Source organism: Branchiostoma belcheri, unplaced genomic scaffold (assembly GCF_001625305.1).
Source record: "Branchiostoma belcheri isolate BF01 breed outbred unplaced genomic scaffold, Haploidv18h27 scaffold22, whole genome shotgun sequence".
In the NCBI taxonomy this organism is placed as follows: Eukaryota; Metazoa; Chordata; class Leptocardii; order Amphioxiformes; family Branchiostomatidae; genus Branchiostoma; species Branchiostoma belcheri.
The window spans coordinates 3515460-3523901 of record NW_017803713.1 but is presented as its reverse complement, the minus strand read 5'-3'; the positions used below and the strand labels follow the sequence as shown (position 1 = coordinate 3523901).

Genomic DNA, 8442 nt, shown 5'->3' with positions numbered 1-8442 from the left:
AAGCAAGCTCAAGAAAAGAAGACAGCTTGTCAAACAGGTTAGTGTGTTTTCTTGCAATATTGTAAATTCCCATTTGAAGTACACACCAGACCAGGCATATTTGGGCTGTTGAGAGACAATTCTGACCTAAAGCTGAGAAAACTTATTCCCTCTCCAATCTTGAACAAAATATGAACAGAATAAATTCAAATTCATGCTGTTTCTCAATGACTTCTATAGATGTCTTTGCTGTATAATCATGCAGCTTAGAATGTTTCACTATTTGGCAACCAATCTTTTGTAACAATACAAACTTGTTACTCGTTCAATTGCTTCAAGTAATTACCAGACACTTTTTGAGTGTTAAAAAAAGTGTGTACTTCAATGGGGAATTTACAGTTACTAAGTTAAACGTAGGGAACATTTTGGACATACTAAGTGCCTTGTGTTGATCTTTGATAACATTGACTAAAAGTACAGGCGTTCTAGCATAGCATTGCAATATGTAGATCTGCTCAGTAAAGTTAAGTCAATTTTGACCCTCCAGCCTAATTAACTCCTGACCCAACTTTCATGCGTAATTCACAATTTCCTGATGTTTTCTGTCCAAAATTGCTGACATGTTTTGATGATGCATATTGTTAAGATACAATCTGACCACATTTGTTTCACATATACCTTATCCATATCTCAATATTGATATAATAAGCACTTGTCAATTTAGCTACCTTTAAACACCTCGTGCTTCGCACAGACATACTTTTTAAAGATAAATTTGGTATGTACGCATTCAGCAAAGAAAACTCTACAACATCCCGTTGAGGCTGTGTCTAGAACTATAACTAGAACAAAGATTTTTCATATTATTTAAAAAAATTGACAAAAATATGCCATTGGAAATATTCATGAAGGCATAGTTGAGCACTGGAATCCTCCAAGATAATGGTCTCAACGAGAGATTGTTGTACAACTTGTCTTCTTTCCAACCATCTTTGTTGTAAGTTAGAATAATATAATCTGAGCAAGCACCACTTGATTAAAAAAGGACTACAAAATTTAGACTTTTGGCATCCCTAGATGTGAAATATGACCTCTTTGTTGTTATTTGGGAACAATATGGCTAATCAGCTTGTTGACATAGCACCTCACGGTAGGAGAGCAGACTACCTGGGCAGAACAATGGCCACACCTTTACCCGGCGGTGGCTTACCTGCCAGACACAGCTTGGCTTGGTTTTAAAAACAATACACAAACATGTTCACAAGTATGGGAGGTGTATAAACAATTCTCTTTATCTTATCAGAAGTTTTCAAGTGCAACATACATACACATGTGGTTTCCATAAAGATTAACATGGTCGTACCTATCATAAAATGTGACTTTTCAAATATTACAGCAGTGCCTTTTGGGGGGAAAAAAAACTAAGCAAAACGTACATGTGTATCCACAACTCTCAACAAAAGAGACAAAACCAGACAGTCAATTATCATGTCTCTTAGACCTCTTTGATGTTGCCTTGCACAAATATGTTCAATTTGTCTGAATCGACCAGCAAGTGGCATAAAAAGCCTGCGTACACAGCACACAGAAGTCATTTCCGTCGAAACACTTACTGTGCACTTCAAGAACTCAAGGTCCTTGGTATCCTTGGTTGTGCGTAGACTTTTTGAAGTTCAAAATTGAACCCTTTTCAGCTATTCACCTGACAGCATACCATTACCAGCGCAACAGAATTGGGCTAAGTTGAAATTGCTCCCCTGGTCGTTAATATTTTCTACCAGCAAGGGTACAAGTTCATCACAGTTTGGTTCGAGTCTTGAATCACACTGTAGTAATACGCAGGGCCAGGGCCTTGATTATAGTGAGGGAATCTCTACATTATTCACAATTCTAAGTTACAAGTTATTCTGCAGCGTCTAATGCTATCCTATCTCGACATATAAAAATCCATACAGAGGCACCAAGTCTGCAACTGTGACCATCTCGTAGTGACATTTAGGACGCACAGTCTGCTGTTAACTACAGTTTCGCTACTTGAGTGAGAATAGTAAGCGTTATAGTATTGATTGGATAATGTACATATACATATACATAAGGCCATGTTGATTTGATTATATGGATGACATCCTCTGGAAACCCCAAAACTGATGCGCGCGTGCGAATAAAATAAACGTTTTGCAAAAAAAGAAGTTGCTTTCACTATAAAATCTACGTGGTCATGAAGGCTGAACAAATGGGACAGAATATGTTATGGCGAATAATCTACTCTTCAAATTCATTTCTTTACATTTTTGTCTTTTTTCCTTTGATTTTGGCATTCTACGGCATTGGAACTTAGTATCGTTTCTAAATGTTTTCCTTGCAACTTATGGTATATTTTTGCTCATTTAGCAACTGTTTTGCACGATTTAAGTATGGTTGAAAACTTGTTTTTTTTGGAAACGGCCGAAAATTCATGCGCGCGCGGATGTCATCCATATAATCAAATCAACATGGCCTAATCAGTAATTAACATCGGTAAGTGATTGTACACAGTAGTTGAAGCTGAAAGGTAGACATTAGTGCTGTGTTTGTACACAGTAGTTGGAATGTAGACGTTAGTGTTGTGTGTGTGTACGAGCTTAGATTTCCTGTGTATCTACTAGTAGTTCCTGTCACAAAGTGTTTGCCTATATGTCCTACAAACACAATTATATCCTGTAACTAATATCAACTGTTTAAACTACTAGGATTTGTTGGGATAAAACCCAAAAGCTAATGGTATTGATTGGTATCAGTGTAAAATGACTGATGTGCTTCAGTTTCCAAAGTAAGAAGTTATTTTACGCCATTGGAAAGGTAGACGATAGGTTGTATACAAGTAAAATTTCCTGTTTTGTAGTTTGTAGTTTTTTTAGAAGATGTATCTAGATTCTACAGATATTTTGCACTGACATAATTAAATCGTGTAATACCTTTAACGTAATGTTTCCTTCTGTGTTGCCTTTTCCCTTGGATGGAATATTGTCAGATGTGGTGAGTTGATCATAAAACACAGAAATCAAGATTCAGACCAAACAGTTTGGCTTGACATTCATTACCTTAAATTTTCTCTTTTAAAGTAGATCAGAAACAAAAGTCAGACGCTTGTTATGTTTTTAAAGTGGTCTGTTTGAAACGCAGAATGTTCACATTATGAAGAAACCCGTAACGTGCAAACCGACGTCAAATGTACTACTTGGGTAATCAGGTCGACAATTTCACCTTTGACCCATAGGCGTTCACCTCTGACCTCACGAGACGACAGAAGGACAAAGCTGCAAAGCTGCCCGAGTTCCGGTTTACGTGAAGAGAAAAACCGTCATAGGAAGCAGGTAAGGCTTAGAAACGGACAGAAAAGTATTCCAATGTTGAGGGCATTAGTTTAAGACAATTTCTGTGGAAGAAGAACCGCAGTAGGATGATAATTTGTAGACATTTCCGGGATGTGAATATCGTGGAATTATTAATATAAAAGGGGGAGGGGGGCGAAACCTAACATACGTTTGACCCTCGCCACTTACATATACGTCATGCTGCATCAGGCAAAGTGGCCTTTATTTGGATGACATGGAATGGTATAGAAAAACAGCAATTTTAACTGGATTGTAAAGAAACGCAATGTGGGCTGTTTAGCGTATTTCGGCTGGGCATTAATCGGCTTAGAACCAAGAGGTCTGGGGTTCGAATCCTGCCAAGTCACCGACCATGTGTCCTTGAGAAAGGCACTCTTTGTGTGTGTGTGTGTGTGTGTGCATGTATGCGTTGAGTGTAGTGGTATATATGTGTGTGTGTGTGCATGTATGCGTGTGTGTATGTGTGAGTGTGTGTAGTTTGTGTGTGAGTGTGCATGTATGCGCGTGTGTATGTGTGTGTGTGTGCATGTATGCGTGAGTGTGTGTATATGTGTGTGTGTGTATGTGTGCATGTATGCGTGTGTGTATGAGTGTGTTTGTGTGTGAGTGTGTGTTTGCCTGTGTGTGTGTGTGTGCATGTTTGTGTGTGTGTCTGTGTGTGTGTGTCTCTGTGTGTGTGTGTGTCTGTGCATGTGTGTACATGTGTGTCACTGTGTGTATGTGTGTGCTTATGTGTGTTTGTGTGTGTGTGTGTGCGTGCTTGTGTGTGTAATACTGTGTATTCATGTGTGTGTGTGTGTGTGTGTGTACATGTATTTTGTCGAACAGAATATGAGCCCAATTTAAGAGTTTCAACGACTATATCCTTGTACATATCATTTATTGAGTTGTTGTCAATCTAATTGTGAAAATACATTTTCTGCAAATCTCCATGATTTCTCCATTTTCTCATTTTAAGCTGGACATGGCGATGGCAGAACGAGGGTCTCCCACCGGAGTTGGTCAGAACTGCTGTGATGGGTCTCCCACCGGGGTTTCCCAGGTCAATTGTGACAGCAAAACAAGCAATGTTGAAGACCAGGCGAAAGCGCAACAAGTCAACTTGGATAACGCTGGTGAGAAACCCTACATGTGTGGGGAGTGTGGGTACAGGGCGGCTTATAAGTCTACCTTATCCCAACATATGAGGACCCATACAGGAGAAAAACCCTACAAGTGTGACCAGTGTGACTATTCTGCAGCACGGAAATATCATTTGGACAAACATCTAACAATGCATGCTGGTGAGAAACCCTACATGTGTGGGGAGTGTGGGTACAGGACATCAAAAACGTCTCACTTATCCATGCACATGAGAACCCACACAGGAGAAAAACCCTACAAATGTGACCAGTGTGACTATTCTGCAGCACGGAAATATCATTTGGACAAACATCTAACAATGCATGCTGGTGAGAAACCCTACATGTGTGGGGAGTGTGGGTACAGAACAGCTTACAAGTCTGACTTATCCCGACATATGAGAACCCATACAGGAGAAAAACCCTACAAGTGTGACCAGTGTGACTATTCTGCTATAGAAAAATCCACTTTAGCCAAACATTTAGTAAAACACACCGGTGAGAAACCCTACATGTGTGGGGAGTGTGGGTACAGGGCGGCTTATAAGTCTACCTTATCCCAACATATGAGGACCCATACAGGAGAAAAACCCTACAAGTGTGACCAGTGTGACTATTCTGCTGCACTGAAAGCTAATTTAGACTATCATCTCACTAAGCACACAGGTGAGAAACCCTACATGTGTGGGGAGTGTGGCCACAGGACAACTTACAAGGCTAACTTATCCCAACACATGAGGACCCATACAGGAGAAAAACCCTACAAATGTGACCAGTGTGACTATTCTGCAGCACGGAAATATCATTTGGACAAACATCTAACAATGCATGCTGGTGAGAAACCCTACATGTGTGGGGAGTGTGGGTACAGAACAGATCACAAGTCTACCTTATCCCGACATATGAGAACCCATACAGGAGAAAAACCCTACAAGTGTGACCAGTGTGACTATTCTGCTATAGAAAAATCCACTTTAGCCAAACATTTAGTAAAACACACCGGTGAGAAACCCTACATGTGTGAGGAGTGTGGGTACTGGACAGCTATCAAGTCTAACTTATCCCAACACATGAGGACCCATACAGGAGAAAAACCCTACAAGTGTGACCAGTGTGACTATTCTGCAGCACGGAAAATCAGTTTGGACCAACATCTAGCAAAACACTCTGGTGAGAAACCATACATGTGTGGGGAGTGTGGGTACAGGACAGCTCGAAAGTTTGACTTATCCAGACACATGGGAACCCATACAGGAGAAAAACCCTACAAGTGTGACCAGTGTGACCAGTGTGACTTTTCTACAGTACGGAAGTCTCATTTAGACGATCATCTCACAAAACACACTGGTGAGAAACCCTACATGTGTGGGGAGTGTGGATACAGGACAACTCAGAGGTCTGCCTTATCCCGACATATGAGAACCCATACGGTAGAAAAACCCTACAAGTGTGACCAGTGTAGCTATTCTGCAGCCTCTAATGCTATCCTATCTCGACATATAAAAATCCACACAGAGGCACCAAGTCTGCAACTGTGACCATCTCGTAGTGACATTTAGTACGCACAGTCTGCTGTTAACTACAGTTTTTTTTTTCTACTTAATATTTTGATACGAATCCTAAGGGTATATAACAGTATAGGACAGATATGTTTATTAAGATTTAGGCTGAATTTTCTGTAAGAATTCATGATGTTTGCAAGTAGGCAAAGGTTTTTCCCAAGAAAAAGTCCTTTCCCAAGAAAAAGTCCTATACTTGTTCATTTCAATATCTAATTAAGTTATGGCTATAATTTAGGTACAAGAATAAGTCTTAGTTTCGCTTAGTAGCCCATATACTTTGTTGTTATATCAGATATCAAAATCTATTTTAGCTATCTAGAATTGTAGAGTGAGAATAGTAAGCGTTATAGTATTGATTGGACAATGCACATATACATAATCAGTAATTAACATCGGTAAGTGATTATACACAGTAGTTAACGCTGAAAGGTAGACATTAGTGCTGTGTTTGTACACAGTCGTTGGAATGTAGACGTTAGTGTTGTGTGTGTACGAGCTTAGATTTCCTGTGTATCTACTAGTAGTTCCTGTCATCGGTAAGTGATTGTAAACAGTAGTTGAAAGGTAGAAGTTAATATTGAGTTTGTTTGAAAGAAGCCATTGAAGGAGCTTCGCTTTCTTGTTAATACTTCACTTTGTCTAAGTGTTTGCCTGTATGTCTTACAGACACAGTCATATCTTTTGATTAATATAAACTCAGTAATCTAGCGTTTGGTTCATAGTGAAATCTTAACGCTGATTTACATCAGTGTAAATCGACCGATGTTCTTCAGTTTCCAAAGTAGGAAGTAATTTTACAGCTTTACAAAGGTACATTACAAAGGTTATGTTGTATACAAGTATGCTGTTTGTAGGTTTTTTCGGAGATGTAGTTATAATAATTAAATCGTTTGATACTTTCAAGATAATGCTTTTCTTTCCTTTATTTGCAATGGTGGAGTTTGTTAAATCATCACAAAACATAAAAATCAACATTAAGAAAAAACATGTTTGGCTGTTATTATGTTTACAGAAGAACAACATCTTGTTTTCTTCAGTTTCCTCTTCTCCAAACACAAATTTCAATGACCTGGGCCAGACAGTCTATCACCATGGTAACTAGTGTTGGTGTATGTAATTTTGCAATTTTATATCAGAAGGGATTTAGACTGCTGTCACCATATATACATAAATGTGTTTGAGTAAGAATTAACAGAGCAGACTATGTCTGAAGGTAAACATTACATTATGCTTTGCTTTGCAAATGTTACCTTTCTAGTCAGCTTTTATCTTCCTTTCCAAGACGTGGTGACGGCACACTCAAGTTTTTTTTCAACTTATATTAATGCTGCCACCAACACAGGGGACAATACAATACTCCTTTTCACCTGAACGAAGTGAGGAAAGTCGTGTAAAGTGCCTTTCCCAAGGGCACAAGATCGGTGGCATGTCAGGATTCGAACCCGGGACCTCTTGGTTCCGAGTCGAGCACTCTGCCACTACGCCACACTGTTAGATCCGTGGTCAGGTACGGTTCTGGATAGTCCAGGCGTACTAGTATCCAGAACCGTGCTTTATCCAGAATTAAAAATCCATCCAGTTTGAGAAGACTAAAGTACTATATTATTATTATACTTTCTATATTATACAGAAACTTACTTGCGGTATTCCGGCGCTGTGCTGGCCGTGAGGGTGTTGACCGACATGCCGTTTTTCCGCCAGTGCAGGGACGGAAGTTTTGTTTTCGGTCGCTTTTACTGATAGTCTGTGTGTGTGTGTCAAGTCCACACTGGGAAGCGGCTGGTAAAAGTAGAAAATGGCCAAATAGAGGGATAACATGCCAAGGGAGTTGGTCTGCAAACTGTACTCTCTAGCGGACCAACTCCCCTGGCATGTTATCCCTATATTTGGCCATTTTCTACTCTTTCCAGCCGCCTCCCGAAGCCTGGTAGAGACTAGAGAAATACTTTTATCATGCTGCTTACTTGCTAAGTGGAGGCTAGTGGGGAAATATTATAATCATGCTGCTTACTTGCTAAGTGGAGGCTAGTGGGGAAATGGTGTGTGTTTAACTCCCAAATGCTTAGTGTTAAGCAGAGATAGCAGTATATGTACCATTTTTTAAAGTATTTGGATATCGAGCTCACGACTTATCGAATGCAAGGCGAACACTCTACCCACTTGGCCATTGCACCGGTCGACGTAATTAACCACTAAGTATATTGTTAATTTCAGAAAACAGCCGAAGACCACCAAACCCCCAGTTCTATAAGCCTGCAACGGAGGCTAATCAGAAAACAGCGGAAGATCACCAAACCCCCAGTTCTATAAGCCTGCAACGGAGGCTAATCAGAAAACAGCCGAAGATCACCAAACCCCCAGTTCTATAAGCCTGCTACGGAGGCTAATCAGAAAACAGCCGAAGAT

At 39.9% G+C, this 8442-nt stretch overlaps 1 pseudogene; it reads left to right on the top strand.

Annotated features, from left to right (window-relative positions):
• Window positions 1-3294: 3294 nt before the first annotated feature.
• On the top strand, window positions 3295-5893 carry LOC109470188 (annotated as a pseudogene).
• The last annotated feature ends 2549 nt before the right edge of the window (window positions 5894-8442 follow it).